Source organism: Egretta garzetta, unplaced genomic scaffold (assembly GCF_000687185.1).
Source record: "Egretta garzetta isolate BGI_Z169 unplaced genomic scaffold, ASM68718v1 scaffold148, whole genome shotgun sequence".
Lineage (NCBI taxonomy): Eukaryota > Metazoa > Chordata > Aves > Pelecaniformes > Ardeidae > Egretta > Egretta garzetta.
In genome coordinates, this window is record NW_009260669.1 from 787,057 (window position 1) to 808,217 (window position 21,161).

Genomic DNA, 21,161 nt, shown 5'->3' on the forward strand with positions numbered 1-21,161 from the left:
TGTTGATTTTCACTTTGAAAAGGCATCCATATTAGAGCCAAAAATTATGACCACTAATATACTTCTGGAGGAAAGGATTAATTTTTAAGTTTACGTGGATGATCACTTATAGACATTTCACTTTTTAATAAGCAGTCCATACAGCCCTAGCATAGACTGTGTTGGAGAGACTATGAAAATGTGGTAACTTCTGTAACACACATATTATGGAAATATATGGAATACATGGAATATACAGAAAATTATGGAATATATTGGTATTATTTATTTCCAATCTATGGAAAACATATAATTTATCAGCATCAAACACCAACTTCTTGTCCTCCCACAAAACTACTGGATAAATAGCATTTTCATTTCAAAATGTTGGAGGTTATGGATTGCTGCAAGTTGACTAATTTATATTTCAGCAAAGGCAAGAAATGTTTTATTTATTATACCACTCACATAGAGGCCAATGTAATGGAACAAATCAAAATGGAGAAGCAGAGTTGGGAAGGATCGCAATGTTATTATACCATCCTGCTAAGCTGAAGAAGGATCAATATATGTAGACATGATTACATTTTTTTTTTCTGATAGAAGTGTAATTCTCTGGGGACCATCATACCCATTCTTCCAACACAACCTGTTTAAGTCTGCACAGTTAAAGTTCCTCCTATGAATCCCTACTGCAAATTAAGTCAATAACTCCCTGCCTTGTCCTCCGTGGATATGGGGAACAACTGATAACCCCTGTGGCTATAACAGTTTTGAAGACCGTTATCAAGTACCCTTCTCTCACACTATGAGTCTTCTCCTTTCTAGACTAAACAAACCCAGTTATTTCAAGCTTTCCTTGCAGGTCATATCTTCTATACTTCTTATCAATCCTGTTGCGGTCCTCCAGACTCCCTTCACTTTGCCTACATCTTTGTTCAGTGTGGTGACTAAAACTGCACTCGTCAGTGCGCAGTAGAATAATTGCCTCTTGTGCCTGAAATGGACATTTCCATGAATTTATCTGACACGCTTTTGTTATTACTTAGTCTGCAAGGTAGTACGCCTAACTCCAGTTCTGGGATGTTTCTACCCAATTTTCTTCCATTTTTCATTTGACCATTTAATTTCTTCTCCCTAATTGCATACACAGACTTTGCAGTTCTCCGTATTGAATTTCTATTTATTGATTTCAGACCATTTTTTAATTCAGTGAGATTATTTTGAGCTCTGACCTTATCCTCTAAAAATCTTGAAACTCCTCACAGCTTGGCGTCATGTTCAAATGTGGAAATTCTATTCCATCATCCAAGCTGCTGCTGAAAATGTGTAATAGAAATAGATTCTAGACAGACATTTTACAGTTGCTCTAGAGAAGTCTTTCCAGTTTGACAGCAAAACAATATTCTTAAATTATCTTCCACCCACTAAGCATATATTAAATTAATCTAGGCCTTAATTTCATAGTTTGCTTTAATGAATTTGAAATGGGGCAATGTTAAATCATGCTGTAACAGATGCAGTTCCTCATATCCATAAAAGAACACACTCTATCAGAGAAGGAATTTGGATCAGACTAAAATCTACTTTAGTCCCTATAAATCTACTTTGATTCTATCCACTTCATTACCCTTCTGATGCACTTAAACTGACCGTTACAGCATTTTGGTTAAATTGGGAGGTTTTTTGGTTCCAGTATTATTGACAGGACTGTACTTTTTTAAACCCTCTGTTTACATTTTCACAAATAGCAGCCTCACCTTTGCTGATGCACCATACTCTGATCCACTTGGACATTACCATCCTCCAAGGACTCTTGAAAAGACTCACTAATGCTGCACTTAGCAAGTGAGAAAGAGAGTCACCTATTATGTGATTAAAAATGAAGACACAAGCCTATAGTGTTAAACTGGGATATCAGGAGTCTGGCATTGTTTGGGCTGGTGCCAGGTAGCACCAAATATTGAGGTTGGGTGCACTATGGAAATAGCCAGGGATGATTCCCAGCAAATGCTTTGGATTAAGATGATCTCTTTTGGAGGCAAATATAATTTTTAGTGGAGACCCCGGCTGTTTCATGTCCCATGACATCAGTATCCAGGAAAGTCCTAGAAAGTCATATTTACTATTACAAGCATAGCCTTGAACAGAAGGATTCCTTATGCTTTCCTTAAATTTGTCAGGGATAAACTTTATCAGCCTCTCACACTTGAAAACATCTAGCTGGTCTAAATATCCTTTAACTTGTTCTTGTATTATGATCAGTGTTTCTCTCTTCCCGCTAATATAAACTGTTAAACTTGTAACCACAATATTTTTATTTGCTCTCTTTTCAGTTGGCTACAGATTTGTTCCTTTTGCATTTTCTACTCTTATCAAGACCTGCAGGATAAAAAAAATATTTGCAGCACTTTCATAATTCAGAACCAGGCTTACAGTAAATCATCAGCCTGCTCTAAAGTAACACTTTTGAATAAGAGCAGTTCCCCCATTCTTCACTGACCTGTCAATTAAAAAGCAGTGTTTCTAGGCCAGTTAGGGTTTTGTGGATTTATTATTAAAAGACAGATTCAAAATAGTTTTGTATCACTATAGAAAATTCTATTTCAGTTTGCTTAAAAGCACTGCAATACAAAAAGAAAGGAAGGACCTCTGATACTCGCATTCATTTGCACTCTTGGTCTTTTTATTTATAGAACTTTACTAAATTACATGGTTAGTCAGATTTTTCTAGTTTAGTAGCCAGAAATGACCGCTCTATCAGAGTCTTACATGGTTTATAGATTTTACAAAGGTTACCCAACACTTTTGTTTCCAATTGCTTAACTGAAATTGTTTGGGCTAAAATTTTTCCATTTTGGCTGTCTGCCTTGGGCTGAAGCCCTGGAAATTTTGAGCTCCACATTTCTGCTCTTCTAAAAAAGGAGGCTAGAGAGAATATATAATCTTGATCATGCTAGTGTAAATAACTTTTCATATAAAAGGTTTGAGCATCCCTTCAATGACTGTTCTGAAATTTTATAAGGAAGTGTCCTCTTGTCTTATGGAAAAAGCACCCATGTGTGCCCAAAATGTGCATCCTTGTGAAATGACACTGTGCCTGTGCCCAACAGAGACACATTCCAGCCTGGACCAACCGCTGCATGTCAGGCCCAGATGTCAGGCCAAAGAGAAGGAAACTTGTCTCAGATGAACCCTTTCCACAATCTCAATCTTACACCCTTTCTGCCCTTCCAACATGAGGCCAGGCAGGATGTGGAAATACAATGGGTATTTCCCAGGAGGGATGCTGGCCTGTGGTCACAAGTGACTTCTCTTCTAGGTTTGGTCAACAAGGGTCATCTCACTGCTTTTGCCACTTAAGTGGCAGAGGATTGAATGACCTCAAGAACCAAATATGGCTTGTGATTTTTATGATCATTAGAATGATGGTAGAATTTCAGCAGAAGAGGAAGGTGGTGCTCAGAGCGCTTTTTAAAACACTGTTGTGAAGTTTTTTATTCGTTCATTCAGCTTTACTTTGAAAGAAAACTCACACTGCAAATTCAGGCACTTAGAAGATGGAAACTGCCTGAATAAAATCTAATTTGACTTCTATGTTATTGTGAATTACAATATTGTGAATTATAACGTTATGAATTACAACATGTTTTATAATTACATCATCACATTTTTCCTTAGTACTCCAATTAACTCATTCAGTGCATGGAATATTGAATAACCTTGAAGTAAGTCAGTATTTTTTCGTCTTTGTTCCTCAATGACAGGAATTATTCAACCTCTTTTGAAGACAGTATTTTCCATTCCTCTGGGGTTTTTCAGTTCTTCTCAGTGTAGTATCAGAGTGCCTTTAGAAACGTTAAATAAATTACTATTATGTCCATTAACTCATAGATGGAGAATTGAATTTAGAGAAAATTTGGGGTATGAAACTGAAGACACAAAGACATATTTCTTTGTAGACTTTAATACTGCATAGAACTTTATAAGTCCAATGGTATGTTGCTTATTATCAAGCCTCAAGTTTAAATATTTTCACTTCTGCAATCAAACAGGAATCTCATCCCTGCTGAAAGCACTTTGTGACCAGCTGAAAACACTACTTAAGTGATTGGTCTAACATTGTCATTGCAAACTGTGGAACAGACAAGAAGAGGACTCAATTCCCTCAGAAATGTTGAGTCAAAATTTTTCTCCTTCTGCAGATAAATTACAGTAGAGATCCACAGCTAGGAATCGTATCTCAAGTCCTGATTAATTCCAAAGATGGAGGTAGTCTACAAAAAAACTGGCATGATAATTTCACAATACATGGTCACAAAGCAGACGAGTTAAATTTAGGCCAGCTATTTTCTAGCCTTCTAGTGATTGACTTGATCCTTCAGTAATGCTCTCTTCATATGGCTGGGCTTTGGAAGAGTTTTGTAATGAGTCTAATTCTCACCAATGCTCACTCATCAGTTCTATTTCCAGGGTGATGTGAAGGGGGAGGTCTGTGAATAGCTGACCTAATATACTGAAAGGCTTCACATTTCACAAGCTCTTATGCTTTCTGATCTTTGATAATATAGTTTGTCAGTTTTTCACTTTTTATCCAACCTGGGATCCTATCAGAAAATGCTGACAGGCTCCCTTTGAGACAAGAGCCTCCACAGCAACATACAGGTCATGGGAATCTTTCAACTGACTTCAATGGACAGTGGATCAGTTTTAAAAGGATGCCCAAAGCGGGTGTTTCTCTGCATTTCACAGGGCTATGAATGCTTCAGACCACTGTTCAGATAACAGGCAACACACAAGTGTGTACACTGAATTGTGACAACATGGGGCTTAGTCTGCCAGGCTGCTGTGTGTATGTAGGAGTTCTTGACCTACTCATATATTGCAATAGAGATTCCACGGCTCAGAGCTAAGGTAACCAAAACCTTTGAAGTAGGCTATAAACGTATGTGCACAAATAACCTGGTGGTTTTGTTTCTTGCTAGAGGAAATTTTCAGTGTATTTATAATGTCCTTTGATGCTCCCTGTAAATTTGCAAACAAGAGGCCACATGTCCTTTCGATGAAACTTCAGTTGTAAATATATGTAAAATAAGCTGCTGGAAGAGTTTGGAGGAGTTTGAAGTAAACAAACAAAGAGTTACGCATACATCACCAAAACACAGCTTAGTTACATTTTAAAAGCTCAACAAGGCAAGTTTTGGCTCCCACAAGTTATAAAGGGTTGTTTAAATAGCTCTTTTTAAACTAGTTATTTAAACTAAGAACACCATGTCTGAACAGGAGATTAAGATATACACTGGCTATGTGTTTCAGCACTTTTTAAAGAACCCCCACAAGCTATGCACATTAGAATTAAACAGACACAATTAGGAATGACGGCCCTTTCTCCTGCATGCAATTTCACTCATTTTTAGAGCTGAACTCAGACAAAATCTGATGTGTGGATCTGAAATATTCAGACATGTTATTTTATCCTAAATAATGGAAAAGGACTGGAAAGGACTGTCTCGAGACCTCTTGTTGTAATAGATGGAAGCAAATCTAGAGAGGCAACTTCTCTTTATAAGGTATTGATGGAAATGAGAGGTAGGTTCTGTAAAATGGGCTATGTACTCGACACTATGTGAGAATCTAAATAGATGCCAGCTTAACCTGGAATTCTGGATATCTTGTTAGTCACCGTTCATGATTAGAGGACAGAAATCTTGATTGACTTGATGAATGTGTCTTGATGATTCATGGGTATTTTTGTAAAAATCTATCCAAATTTCACACACGTATTTACAACTTTGGCTTTCTGCAGATTTCTTCCAGCTTATCCAAGTCCAAAGGGGTTGATGCTTGTGCAAGAAAAAGCCCAGTTTAAGCTATGCTGTTTTACGCTGGCTCATAGGGTAGTGCCAGCCTATTCCACAAATATGAAAACATCTTGCAGAAAAAAAAAGCTCAGACTAGTGTACTGAATGTATTCCTTGGTAGGATCTCCAGTGTAGCAAGTATAGACAGCTTGCTCTTCAGTGAACAAATTACCATCTTGATTAGCTTTTACAAACATTCATCTTTTGCTGCCCCAAACATTTGAATGAGACTAGGCAACCCTTTCATCTAAATGAGTTGCTGTTGCACGGTGTACCATTAGCTTATATAAACCTGCTGCTGTAAGCATCCATTACCACAGCCTGGTAGTGACATATTGATTTTCAAGCTGGAAATACTTCCCTTGAGACTAGAGAGCATATGGCTGTTTGTTAGACCTGCTGGGTAAAACATGTTGATGGCTAAAAGGAAAAATATGGAAAAAATAGGTGTGAGTCTTTGTGATTTTTTTAAATCATTACAATTCTTAAAATAATAATAATTCGGCCTTAGTAACTGCCTTTTTTTCCGACCAAATGACTTTCAGACTGGGTCTTCTGCTGTCTTTGTTACACAGGTAGAAATTCATGAGCACTGGAGTTACAATCAATAGCGATATCAAGTTGAAACTATTAGATTTTGAGCTAAAATGAAGTATTGAAAGGCAGCACCAGGGACTATTGGTATATATGTGACTGAGATTGTATTTAAACACCTGTTGTACAGAGCCTGACCAGACAGCCATACAATCTGTAGGAATCTTTTGGAGAAATGCTTAATGGGCTTTATGTTAGAACAGAAAGAAAGCTGGTTTGGTTCATACCAAAGGCCTACACAGTGTCTACCCCAAATTAGCTATCGGGACAGAATATAATGGAAATTATTTTTCAGATGAGACTCCATCTTTTCCCAATAAAATTCCTCCAGACATGTATAGGTCAGTATTTGATGTATCTAAATTTCTAAGTTAAGCAGTATAACAAGTCAGATTTATTGAAACTTTTTAGTCTGGATATGTAAAATAAATTATGTTAAGTGGCAGAGTTAAACATTTCAAAGAACTCCCTCCCTGAATACACTCATAAACTTTGCTCTATGCTGAACAGTAAGTGGTGTCCTGTTCATGGCAGATATCCAAAATATATAAAGAAAGTAAAAACTTAAAAGAATTAGATGAATGCTCAAGAAACAATATTTACAAATTGTAGCCTACAGGCAAAGGTTTCATCATTCGAGCTGCCAAGTCATGCACTGGCTCCAGGGATGCAAGCTCCAGCTTTCTCAGCTATGAGAGTACTGGAGCTTTACTATACAGTGAAAACAGTGCTCGCTACAGAGTTCAAAGCACTTCGGGCAACTTTAAAATCAATACAAATAAAGAAAGCAAAAATATAGTTATCAGGCAGAAAATGTGAAGAGCCTTTTCCTATATGGAACACATCCATGGACTATGCTGTAATCTGTAGTGGTTAAAGTGCCACACAGTCCCAGCTCGGAAGATCACATGATCAGAAAAACATTTAGAATTTATTAAGTAGTTTTGTTTTAGTAATGATTAAGGACAACTAAATGGGTGAAGTGACTCCTGAAGGCAACACGAGCTTACATATGACCACTGTAGGGAAGTGTTTCTTTTTCCGTCCCTCAATTTAGATTTGCAGCACGGGAGATTCTCGCAGTAAACTGCTTTGCTTCCATACTCATCTTTTCTGCAGGAATTAGCCTAGTAGCAGCCTGGACCGGCTGCAGGCCAATCTGGTCCCACGAATGCTTTTAATATTTAGACTGAAAACCATTTTTAGCCAAGGACTCCCCCCAATCTTTTATTTGTCTGTTCTAGACAAAGACCTGCTTATACTGGAAAACAGAATAAATTAACAAAAGAAAAACTGCAGTCATTTATGTTTTAGACAGCCAAATATTAGCTACAAAATAAATATATATATATTGGATGTAGGTTTGTAAGAGTGGACAGATCACAAATCACTGCTCTAAGATGCTTTAGAAGTTCTGCTCCAGGCAGTGTATGTTACCAGTCTTCAAAAAGTTGCAGAAGCAAAATATTGCATTACATTGTTTTAGTGATTTTAGTGGTTTAATGATTTCTGAGCTTCCACTTCACCGGCACAGAGAAGTGAAGGCAACAAAAGAAGTGCCCAGTACTAGAGGGTAGGCACAAAGGTGGGAGGCAGAGCAGGAACACGTACAGTGACAGAGCAGCACACACCGAGCCCTTCGCAGGTGCCGAAGTGCATGGGAGGAGAGGCAAAAACCTGTTGTGGGAAGACAGCGGGCACTATATTGTTCCTTGCAATCCTCTCCCCACCATAAATCTTTTAAAAATGCTCCTGTAATACCAAATCATGAGACAACTATATTTCTGGACTGTTACATGAATGCTAAATCCCCTGAGAAGCAAATGAGTCCCCCGTGGGAAATACTTACGAGCATTATAGAAGGAAAAGAGCGAACACTTGAAGCAACAGGAAATTTTTATTCATCCTGAACATGATTTAATGGATGCAGTTCTTCCTTCCTTGGAAGACAATAAGTGGCCTACTGAGGTTAACTAAGTTAGACTCCATGACAGACTAAACAAAGCTTTTCATTACTCCTTTTCTGGGAAAGAAAAAAAAAATATTCTTTCCCACTTTAATTCAGCTCAGCGCTTTCCTGGCTGGTCTGCTCTTTCTGAAGCAGAGTCCACTTCTGCCTTCCTCCCGCCATCACTTCCCACTCTTCTTCTCCATCGTCCTCTCCTCCCCTTGCCGCCACCGCCAAGCACAGCCTGCCACTGCAGCACACTCACCCGTGCTGCTAAATGCTCCCTCAGCCCACGTTGTTCTATGACATATCACAAGCCTCTAATCCTTGGAAAAATTATATTCTTAAAAGCTCTCCCTTGTTAAAAAGTGGCAAATGTATTTTAATCATTGTTAACAAATGGTGAGAGTTTCGAATGAGCAGAAGTAATTTCTGGATGTGAGGCAACTGAGTCAAACTAACCTTCAGCTGTAAGCTTGATCCACTTGATTCAGTTAAGGGCTGTCAAACAAGGCTTTATTAATGCTGTCAGAGCAGTGGGTTAGAAAGCAAGCACTCTAGTGCTCACTGCCTCCTGAACTTTTCCTAACTACTTCTGACACATCTTTAACTGTAAAGTTCAGAGACTTCCAAAAATACACCGCGTGAGACGCAGCTGCCCGCTGGCAGTGGCATCTCCGGCCGGGAAGGCTGCCTCGTGCTGCGCCCTGGGCACGGGGGGACGGCCGTGACCCCAGACGGGCTCGCGGGGCAGCTCTGTCATCTGGGCAAAAAGCCAGGAGAGCTCAGCCCTGGCACAGACAGCGACACGGCAGAGCAGCGCCGGGATTCCTGCCCCGCTGCGGCAGCCAGAGGGATGCCGGGCTGCTCCCATGGGGATGCGGAGGGTGGGCCGGGACGGACAGATTTACCGCGATGCTCACTGCCCCAGTAAAATCAAATTCTCTCTTCAAACATGGGTGTGTGTGAAGTGTGAGAAACAAAGGCTCAAACCAGCCTCGGGAAGAATGATTGCTACAGCTGCTGTAGCGTTATTAGACAAAACTCTGTATTTAATTTTGGAAAGTAATAATGGAGAGGCAGGAGAGAAAATGACATAAAATGCAGCAGTAGATTAGAATGATTGATTTCCCCTATGTTATTTTCAGTTCTGATGTCTAATCCACGCTATAACATGGTAGTAGAGTCTCATTTTCCTACAAATCTTACAGATCTTGATGCCATTTCTGTAGCTTACATAGAAGCTCTCCCACGTAGAGCCTCCTGATATGCTGAACATTGCAAAATGTTCTCAATCCAGGTTTTTTGGCTTTTATGCAAAAACTCTTCATAGCAGGTAATGAAAAACCTCTTTAAAATCCAGGGGCAAATTCTAATTATTCCAATGAAAATATAGCATTTCAGATTTCATTTAATACTTGTTCTAATGCTTCTTCCAATTTTTTTCGTACCTTCAGGGAAGTGATAAAGCTAATGGGCTTTAAAAGAACAGCCTACATTCATTTACTCTACTTAAAGAACAGCAGCATCAAATTAATTAAACATAATTAATTAAACACCATTCCCTGCTGCCTACCTAAACACTTCTGCACTTTAAACCTGCCTGCTGCATGGCACGCAGACATTTAACCTTAAAGAAAGCAAACGAACAAACCAGAAATTCCTCTTAGTTTGCATATACCATATAACCGATTTTATAATCCTTTGAAACCTAGGCAAGCTAAAACTGCCTTCAGGCATCTTATGCACCTAAAATGAAAAAAACAACAACCAACCATATAAGTCTAATTTATTTTGTTAGTTTGATTTACCTGGGTCCTATTTTGCAAGGATACATTTGCTAGAAAAAAGTATCTTAAGCATTAGAGAAAACACAAGCTTTTCCTGAGCATCATGGTGAGTCTTTCTTGGTTTCTACTGTTCCTTAACAAAAGCCCATTCACTCCCCACAAGCGCTTGTTTCTCTTTACCCCTGTAAACTCCAGCTCAAAGAACTGATGGATCAGTTAAACCTTTTCTTAAGAGTGCAAGTTCCTAAGCAGTGCAACTTATTTTTTATTACATAGTAAAGAACAGTCATAAGGAGATGATTTTACATGTGGAGAGGATGAATAAATGTGGAGGCTGCTTTCTGCAGAGTATGCCTTGATGCTGTAAGAGGGGCCAAGGAAACAGCAGATTCCTAAATTGTGTAATAAGGGGCACTGGCACCGGTGACAATTGTCTGAGTAAACACCATTACCCCGAGCCCCAGGCCCACACCAAACTTCATGTCACTAAATGTCCTTGTTGCTTGAGCACGAGGCTGTTCAGAGCACCAGTCTGTAGGGCCAAGTCAAGCCCCTGCTTTTGAAGGAAGCCCTCAGGAGGACATACCCATACACACGAGGAATATACAGAGAAAGGATTCAGAGTTGGCAGGAAGTCTATGTTACGAACAAATCTGCTAAAATCTGCTTTCACTGGAATATTCCAACACTAGTAACAATACTGACAGTATCCCAGAGTGAGAAACACGTAACTAGCTCCTACAACATGAGGTCCCTATTCCAGTGTGGTAGCACTGTATCTGGACCCCTCTGCTTCCTGTCTGCACACACCAAGCACAGCAGAAGGCCTTGACACCTAAAAGCAGAGTCATGAAGTGCTGTGGGGAGAAGCAGGGAGACAAATCCCTGAGATGAAAGCAGCCTAATGCAGCATCGATGCCTGCTCTTACCAGCAACCCAACTTAGTAAGGGTCTCCCCCATTACACCTGCCGAGGTAATCCTGTCTCGGGCATCAGTAAGGAAATTACTCGAGTGACCTTCAGGTACAGTCAGGTATCATTTCCTTTTGTAGGTAAAACCTGAGATTTCCATCTCCAGTCAAAGTGAATGGCGAACACTAGGATGAATTAGTCTGAAAACCTCTGGAACAACATACCCTTTAATTCACGCTTCTGTCGTTACTGCACATGTGGTCCTTAGAGGGCAAGAATAGACATGTGCCTGAATATATTAAAAAGCTGAGAGAGCCACCTTATGCATTTGTACAGCTGGTGAGCCAATGGCAAAATGACAAGCTTCAGGAAACAGCGTGCACATAAGCATGTAAATAGAGTTGTCCAAAGTCTTGGCTCTATTACTTCACTATTCCTGTGCCACTGGTGATATGTTAGGATACCTGTGGACTTGGCTCACTGTATTTTTACTATTTCAAATCTAATAGCTTAATTCACAATTAGGAAGCCGATGCATATTCGCCAACTTCAAGGGAGTCAGTCTGGATTTGCACGCATTAAATTACCTTTAAAACAACAGAAGCGTATGCACCTGCAAGAAATAAAAAATGCACTGAATGGTGTTTAGCATTACTTTGAACCCTACCTGGAGGAATCCCATCACAGCACAGCCCTTTACCACCCTGAAGTTATACATGGAATAGTGAACACCCTTGCCAAGCTCTTCAGTATTAGTAATGTGAAGGAAAACCGGCACGAGTTTGGAATGTTGTAAGTATTCAAGAGACTGAAGAGATCAAATTATGAAGGAAGATCAAGAAAATATGAACAAACAAACAAACCAAAGCACGGTCAGCATGGCCAAAGAACAATTGTAAAGCAACATAACAACAGTTCTGTGTGAGTGCTCTGTGCTCACACGGGATAGGATTAGGATGGTGCACAAAAGTATAATTCACTGTTACAAAGAGTTACAAAATAGAAAACAAAGGCTCATAGTTAGAAAATAATTCTTCTTCCTGAAATAACAGCTCAGAAAAAAGTTTCTGTGCTTAGGACATTCATTACTGAACAAGAGAAAGCACTACAAAAATGTGCTGGGGCAAACACATTTTGACTAAAACAAAGTGGATTAGAGGAGTTAAAGATTTCTAATATCTCAGATTTTCGAGATTTGTACATTTACAGACAAGACTCTTCATTAAGACTGGATTTAAATATTGATTTGGTCTATTTCTTAAGGCAGAGGCCTCACGACAACATTTCGTGCCTATGTGTATGTGTGTGCACATGTAGACAAAGGGACAGAGAAGTGTGAGTACATGTGTACATACTAGGAGACAAGGGATATTTAGATATCTTTCTTACCTGAGGCAAAAATTATAAAGTGTTCTGAATTCACAAGTATCTTGAATAGATATCTATCCTGTTGCTTGAGGGAATGAGACATAAAAGCTCCAAGAAACAAGCAAAGTTAATGAAACCGTGCCAAATTTTCTGCTGGCATAATTTCATTAGAGGTAAATGCAGCTGCCCCCACATACATAGCTGAGAAGGCTACTTGAATGATGAAGAGAGGAGAGGGAGTCAGCTTAAATGTGTGGTTTCAAATTGTATTATTCACTGTCAGCAGAAATTGTAATTGCAACATAGGGCAATTTTTATTAATTACGCACTTCAGAATTAGCTTGTAAGTATGTATTGCTCTGCAATTCACAGGTTTTGAGTCAGTATCTTCAGGATTATTCTGATACATGTATTGACTACAAAGTATGCCTTATAGCAAATAAATGTACTATTTTCAACCTGACTCCTGTTTTATCTCTTTTTTTTTTCTTTTATTCTGTAAAAATAATTTATAAAACAACTAAGTTCACAGTCTTCATCACTTTATAGTTGCTTTCATTGCAGTAGTTTCCTTCAAGTCATAAAGTAAATTATTCTTAGAAAGCACCAAACAACCAATTTTAATGAACCTTATCAAAGTTTTAAAGGAGATATTCACCGGGGCTTAAATCCATTCCAGAACACAGGCACCTCTGTATGTCTGTAGTCAGCATTTGGGGATCACTAGCGTATAGAAATGACAGATTCCATCACTCATAACAGCAAGAACTTAAAACTGCCAAGCACAGGAGTATCTTAAGGTGACGTACACAAAATTAACTCAGTTCTGGCATCTGTAAGCCAGCCTAAAGTCAGGCCAAAGTGGTAGCAGCCTTTCAAAACTAGATGTATCACTACAACCAGCCTTGGAGATGCGACCCAACAGTTAATCTCTGGGGCCTAATCTGTGCAGAAGACAGCCAAAGAGAAGCTTTTGGGGCCAGATAGCTGATGACCCTCTTCAGCGGGCTTCAGGAATCATCTGGTGGATGTGAAGAATGGAACAGTGGCTGGCCACAGCTCCGGTCTTCCACCGTCCCAAAGGCTGCTCCTAATGGACAGTTTCTCTGTCTTACAGAGCTACTAGTTAGTATAAAATAAAGTTGTAATTATGAAAACAAGAAAATGCAGCTAGGACTCAAATCTAATCTACTGCTCTTTATGCTTCTCAGTCTAGTTCAGTTCATTCTACATTATTTCTTGCGTATAGGGGCAGACTTCAAAGAGAGGAGTGAAAAGTACACTTCATTGATTACCTTACCTTATGCCTCCTACTTACAACTGTTATTTAGGACACACAGGCTGGAATTGGAACTTCTGCCTCTTTGCTTCCAAATTAAGATGGAAATTAAAACTTTTTTTTTCTCACCTTATTATATATGATGCAGAAAAGGAAGTAATCTCTGCTCAGTTCTTTAAATGTAAGCTATGCAAACATTTCTCTTCAGGCAATGACCCTTTGTGTGGATTCCAGGCTGACGGAGGTACCTCCCTGCAGACCTGAATAAGACAACTAAATACCAAGATTTGTGTCCTCAAAGATTCTCCTCTAGCTACTTCCAGGTAATGTTTACAGAAGCATGATAATTTTTGTCAGCATTTGTTTATTTGACAGGGCTGCTTCAGCTCCCAATCTGAGGTGCCTAACTCTCCCCATGGGCTCAAGAGCGAGCACAGACACCTAACACAGGCTTTAAATACCATCCAGGAGCCAGGCACATAATATTTTTGCCAGACATTTCAGCACGTTATTCCTTTGTTGTATTGGCCCTCACTTTGTAATATTGTGCATTCCAGCATATAACACACAGCAAGTAGCATCACTCATTGGTAAATTGTCTGTTGAAGCTCATCCAATGTAAGTTCATAAAAAGTTTTCAGGTATTAACATCAGAGACCTTTGTACACAACTGTGCCACTTCATGTTAGCCATTATACAGTTTGCTAGTGGAGTAAGAACAACTTAAGTTCTCAAATCACAGCTTATCAGTTGCCACAGGTATTTGTCACTGAGCTGCAATGTTCCATCCTTTATCCTAGAGCTAGCAAGGCCTGGGACAGTGTGTAACTATGAGATGCTCGGGTGAGAATTTAATGTTGCTACAGAAAGCTAATCCAATCTATCCAGGCATAAAATGCATCCATTCTTGTTGCTTTTAAGCTGAGCTACTAGTGCACCTACCTAAGAATACTCTGAACACATATTCTTGTTCCAGTTCTTATTTCTTGCTCCAAGGTGAATACTTTATAGGCATAATTTTGTTTATTTAATGAGAGATATGTGTGCTTCCACTGGGTGCTTAAACGCATTAAAAAGCCATGGTATGTGGCTACCAGGTTTATATGGTATGTAAACCAGACTGTGAAAAGTGACTATATTCCTACCCAATGGTTAAAGGCACAAAAGGACCATTGGAACCTCACTCTAGCCTTTTTTTTCAGATATAGTAAAACAAACCCTAATTCTTTATTTGTCAAATTACTATCTGTTACAGTTTGAGCTTTCCTTAAGCTTTACCCTCCTAATGAAGTTTAATCTGCCTCTGGCTTGAAGCAAAAGAGCATTGTGCGTTCGTGTGTAGGCAGTGTGAATGTGGTTTCACAGAAAAGGAAGTCTCTGAATGTTAGGGGCTAAAATCAATGGAAAATGGAAGCCAGCCTATTGCCCTTGTTTTTCCAGCTGTCAAATTTTACTCTAATAAAGTATATAGTATTTCTTTACAACCCTATTACTTTTTCCTAAGCAAATTGACAATACCATTCACTGTTCTGAATGCAATCTCCATAATTTATGCTATTCTTCTGTGAGAAATACTCTGAACACTTGTGTGTAGAAAAAGAAACCTTTCAGCAATGTGTTCAGAGGCCCAAACATCTCTTCTAGATAGAGAAGGGAGCAAATGTGAATTAAATCGGAGGAGACAGCAAGTGTGAAGAATTGTCAGAGCAACACACATTTTAGCCTGGTAAAATATTATGCAGTCTCTTAAGAACCTTAGAAATAAATAACAACATATTTTATAGAAAGACATTAAAGAGATCAGCTCTACGAAATCCTTCTATAATTATACTATTTGAAAGGCAGCCAAATTGGGGATGGGGGAAAGGTGCAGAAAGCAGGAACTCCTTCTTCGCTATGTGAGATAACCTATGATTTCACATAGGATCTTCATCTGTTAAACTTGTATCTACACAGTGGATCATCAGCTTTCTGACCCATGGTTTTATAATGTGTGAAAATTTCTCGAATGTGTTTCACTGTTTAAGATTCAGCAGGTCTAGCTATTAACAGGAGTCAACATCAGAGTAGGAAGGAAAACTTTGCAGCTATAGAAAATCAAATTTATATTTGTACAGAATACAATTGCCCCCTTAGTATTTATATGGTCCTCGTAACTCATGTGTTTGCAAGTCTCAGGGTCACTAATAAATTTTATTTTTCCAACGCCCCTGTGAGTAAAGAGGCAGCATTAGCAGAAATGGCCAAGTAGGTACTAGCCGTATTAAAAAGTTCATAAACATTCCTAGGTATCTCATGTTTCTTGTGAAACCTTGTTGAGATTGTTTTCATTAAAGACACTCTGTAGCTGAGCATTTTGCTCTTCTTTTCATTTTGAAAGATCTTTGTTTGATTTTGACTCTGCATAATCAAACTCAAACTGGTAAGGCTGGCATTTGGATTTTACTTTTTGCTGGGAGAAATGATCCTACTCTCAGTCTGTTTCAGAAGAATATTATTATTATTATCATAATGGAAAAAAAAAAGGCAGCTTTAATCAGTTAGGTATGAGACACTTAATTGACTGCGGGAAAGACAGTAATGAATTATTGCTTCCCATCCACCCCCATATTATTCCGACTAACACAAGCGTTAGCACTACTCTGCTGAAAAAGCGAATATTTTGCTTTTGATTTGACCTTCTCTTCTGAACTGTAGCGTAACATTCCCTCAATTAGGAAAATTAAATATTCTCAAATGTGAAAATATTAACTAACTGTATGAGACAGCAGAACTACAGAGAAGTTCTGTTTCTTTAAACTTTGTCTGAACTTGTAAATTACTGATTTCTTTTTGTAGTAGTTACTTGACATGCCTCATTTCACTTGCTGCCAGTTGTCATAAGACAGCAAGTACACAGGTTTTTTTCATTCTGCTCCCACCAGACAAACCTCAACAAAAAGCTTGGGTACAGTCGTGTGGGGTAGTGGCTAAAGAGAAAAGAAGGAAAAAACAAACGTGCAAACCAACTCTGTCTCTATAAATAATACAAAGCAGCAATTACTGTTGCAGGCAGTGAAGAAGGGACAGCAGCAAACGTGTACCCTTTTCACCATTGCCAAGGGAGAAGCCAGGCCTGTCCTGAGATGTGTTAAGTGCCACCCTGTTAATGCCTCCCCATTTCCACAGACTTCGAAACCTCTGAACTGGATAAACGCTTCATGCTGAAGTTGGGACGTAAGAAATAATTGTAAAAAAATGTAAAAACAGATAAACTCATTCTAATATCTTTTTGTTCTCATTCTAACTTTCATTAAGAAGTTGAATACCGTCCTAGTGAAAAAAAATCATCGAACACTGTCATGTTATCACTGTGTTCATAGCTACACACCTTCTTTATGGCGGAGAGTGATTAAATGTAGATTTCTCATTGAAATACTGAAACCATTGGAAAATATGATCATGATCCAAAGCTCGGTAACATCAGTGGACTTCAGAAGGATTTGTTTTATTCTGCTTTCTTTTTCTCCAGAAAATGAAATGTCTTTTTAGTTGTTGTTTACTTTTGTTTTGCCAAAACCAAATGGAAACATGTAAGGCAGAGAAAGACTACTGCAGTGCAAGCTATATGCTGTGGATAAACCTCTGCAGACCATTTTAAAATTAAAATGCATCTACTGAAAGTGTATGGAGACACAGACATAAATACGTTTGGGTTTTTTTTTATTTTGTACCATAAGTTTTTGTAACACAAAGTTCTGTAACATGACCCTACTCTAATTTGTGTGTAACATCCATAAAATTGAACTCAGAATGAAAGCTGGAAGAAATAGCCTTTCCATGTCCTTTCTCTCCTTAAGAGTTTCCTTTGTTTTTGACATTTTGCTTGCTTCTTTCTGAGGTCCCATTCTATCTAGCCTGCCCTGGTTACGCTGGGGCAGTGGTTTGCAGTTGTTGCAACACTGACTTAACAGAAAAGAAAAAAAAAGTCATCATAAAAAAACATGCAAGACTTATTCTTGCATTCTGGATCACCATTGCACGCTGTTATCTAGCCAAAACCACACTGAGAGACTATGCCCTCCTCCCTGTGCTAGGGCAGAATTCCTGTCGGATAAGATATGTACATGGAAGCAAAAATTCTTAATTCTGTAACACCATTTACAGAGCCACACTAAATCTGTTATCCCCTTTACCTTGCTTTCAGCCTCTTTTTTCACATGCAGGAGGAGACAAGGCAAAGAAGGTGTGGCAGCTGGGCAAACAGAGGCGGCATATTTTGCTATGAACTGTGACCCCCAAATCCTAAGCAATATTTGTGGAAAAGAACAATTGCTTTATCCAAGAACACTCGTGTTGGTATTTTCTATCAATAAAGAAATCATCAAAGGATTTTTTCCTCACTTAATTTAGAAGGAAAATAGTTTTATTTGTTCTTCAAAAAATATCTTCATCTCGTCTAGTCTTCTTTATCATTGGCATTTATTATAGTAGATAACGGCTGCTGAGAGCCTTCAATCATAGAGCTTTTGAAGGCTGATGGAAGCATCAAGCTAATATTTTCAATGGCTCTGGGATCTGAACCCATATCCTCAGGATTAAGGCAGATCAAATGAAAATTAATACCTCTTTACAGATGAAATCCACCTATCCTTTACCACACAGAGAAGGAATTTTTCTGCACAAAGTAGAGTCTAAACAAGTGAATTGAGATCTTTTTTATTTTATTATTTATACACAAGCTATTTTGCTCCTATTTCAGTATCACCAAAATTCACAGAATTCTTTAGGTTTCCCTGGTGACAAGAATACCCAAAATGTAAATTAACAGGGAACTGGTAATGGATACACAGGCTTTTCCTTTTAATCTGCTTATGTGAATTGAGTTATGGGCATGAATCAAAAGGTATCCTCAGAAAGTTACAGAGAAACTTCTCTAAAAATGGCTGGTGGGTGATTTGCTCGAAATACCATGACATCCAACCTCGGGAAACACCCAACTATTGCCGTGGGACAAAACACTCACATTTGTTCACATTCTCTGAAAAAATCCTCAATAGTTGACTCTAACTCCACTGGAGCCAACAAAATCCTCCTTTTTGTTCCTCAGCTGGAGACTGAAACAACTTAATAGTCATTAAGTATATAGACAGATACGCAGTCCTGATCCTGGTCTTACCCGATTTTGAAGCGGCTGAATGATGAAGCTGAACTACTGTAATACAAACCGAGTCAGACTTTGTTCATATCATGTGCCCGGAGAGGGGTGAAGAGATGGTGAGCAGTTACTGAAGTGAGCAGCTCACCCTTAGAATGGAAGAATCACTTTCCATGACCAAAAATAAGCCAAAGAACAAATAAAGTTTCTGGAGCACATGGCATACATGGAAAGATGAGAGAACTGAGTTTGTTCACTTTTAAGAAGGAAAAGAGGAAATCCTATTGCTGTGTACAATGACCTACTGGGAGGCTACTGGAACATTGACCTTAAAGGGTGGGATTTCCATCCTTGGAGCTATTCAAGACTGAAGTGGACATATTCCAGAGCAACCTGATCTAATCAGGCCTGCTCTGAGCAGGAGGTTGGCTGGAGGTCCCTTCCAACCCACATGATTCTGTGATTCTATGAAAGACAGGAAAAATAAAGTGGGTTTGTTAAATAATGTCAGTAAAAGACCATCACAGCTTTCCAGAGAGATTAAGGCAGGTTTCCCTAAGGAAGTCTCTACAGCCTAACAATCAATATACTTTGAATGACTTTTTCAAATACTCAAAATAATATAGCATCAATCACATGACTGACAGGAATAAGCTCAGAAGCACATATCAGATTACTAGATTTTTGTATGCTGGTTGTGCATGCATGCATATGTGCACTCAGCACTGAAAAGAAACAAATACCATAGCCTGGGCAAATTTAGGATGATATGCATATGAAACAGGATGTGGCCAGGTAGTTTAGAATTTTTACTCCGGACTTTGCCATTTTAATACCATTTTTGCAACCTTTCTTTGCTATACATCTGCCATACGTCAGATAACATAAAATTTGCCCAGAAGTAGACACATATACCCCCACAAACACAGTATGTACTGTAGAAGTTGGCTTTATCTGTTCTATGTAACATTATACACATGTACAGATACAAACTTTGAAAATAAACTAGAACCAGATGTCACCATAAGTAAAGATCTAACATCTGTTCTGAAACCAAAGACATACTGTGAAATTTGGTCAGAAATGTCACTTACTTAATTTAACCGTAATTTTAATCTGGTATTAAATGAGTTCAATGGAGATTTAAAAATAAATAAATAAATAAATTCTGTACTTGTAAATTTCATTACATTCTGCACATTCTACCATAAAGTATAGTGATTTACTCATATTAGGATTGAACTCAGTTAACAACAAGACAGCAATCTATTTTTCTTAAACAAGAGAACAAAGGAGGTTATGTACAGAACATACAGGTAGAATCATCTGACATTGCTTTCATATCATTTCATGTAAGGCGGCATATCTAGGATTTCTGCCATTCCTTAGAAGAGGAATTTTTATATATTACTGTGCAGCTACAAGCAGATCTATGTTTTTCCCCTTCCACACCAGGGAAATCTATTGCATTAAGCTGTAAGAAAACCATTTACCCAACGTGCAAGATTTCAGACTTGGAAATCCACACTTTAGACATGATAATTTGCAGAAGGCTTCTAAATAAAAATTCCTGATGTTGAGTGTTTATAGCTTCCATTTGTGGACACAGGCTGCCAGGTCGTTCAGGTCAGATTTCTGACCTTTTTGAGAAAAGCTAACTTTCTTCTTCAGAACTGCTTTAGTAGATAAGCTGTGCTAGAAACACTGCCAAAATAGATACCAATGTCTTAATGCTCACGCCTGCTGATCACTGATAAAAATCACAAAACCACAAAGCACACAGGCTGGAAAGAACACCTGAAGGTTATGTGGGCCAAAACGCTGCTCAAAACAGGGCTAGCTATTGAAGTGAGATGGGGTTGCACAGGATTGCATCTAGCTGAGTTTTGAATACCTGGAATGATGGAGAGTCCATAACCTGCTTGGACAACCTGCTTCAATGTCCAACCATGCTCATGGTGGGAGACAAAGAAAAAAAAAAAAAAAAAGAAGGAAGTCCTACTGTCTAAACAGAATTTCTTTTGCTAAAACTTGTGCCTTTTGCCTCTTGTCCTGCATACCTCTGCGGAAGAGTGTGGCTCTGTCCTCTCTATAATCTCCCCATCAGACAGTTGAAGACAGCCATGAGATGCCCCTTAGCCTTCTCTTCTCCAGGCTGAAGAAACTCAGCTGTCTCAGCCTCTCCTTGTCCGCCACGTGCTCCAGCACCCGTAACAGCTCAGTGGTCCCTCACTGGGCTGCTTCTATTTTGCCAGTACCTCTTATGCTGGGAGGGCCCCAAACTGGACACAAC

General features: G+C 38.8%; 1 protein-coding gene across 1 annotated transcript in view; it reads right to left on the bottom strand.

Moving 5' to 3' along the window:
* SEMA3C (semaphorin 3C) overlaps nt 1-21,161 on the bottom strand; it is a 122,014-nt gene that overhangs the window by 85,851 nt on the left and 15,002 nt on the right. The window lies entirely within an intron of this gene.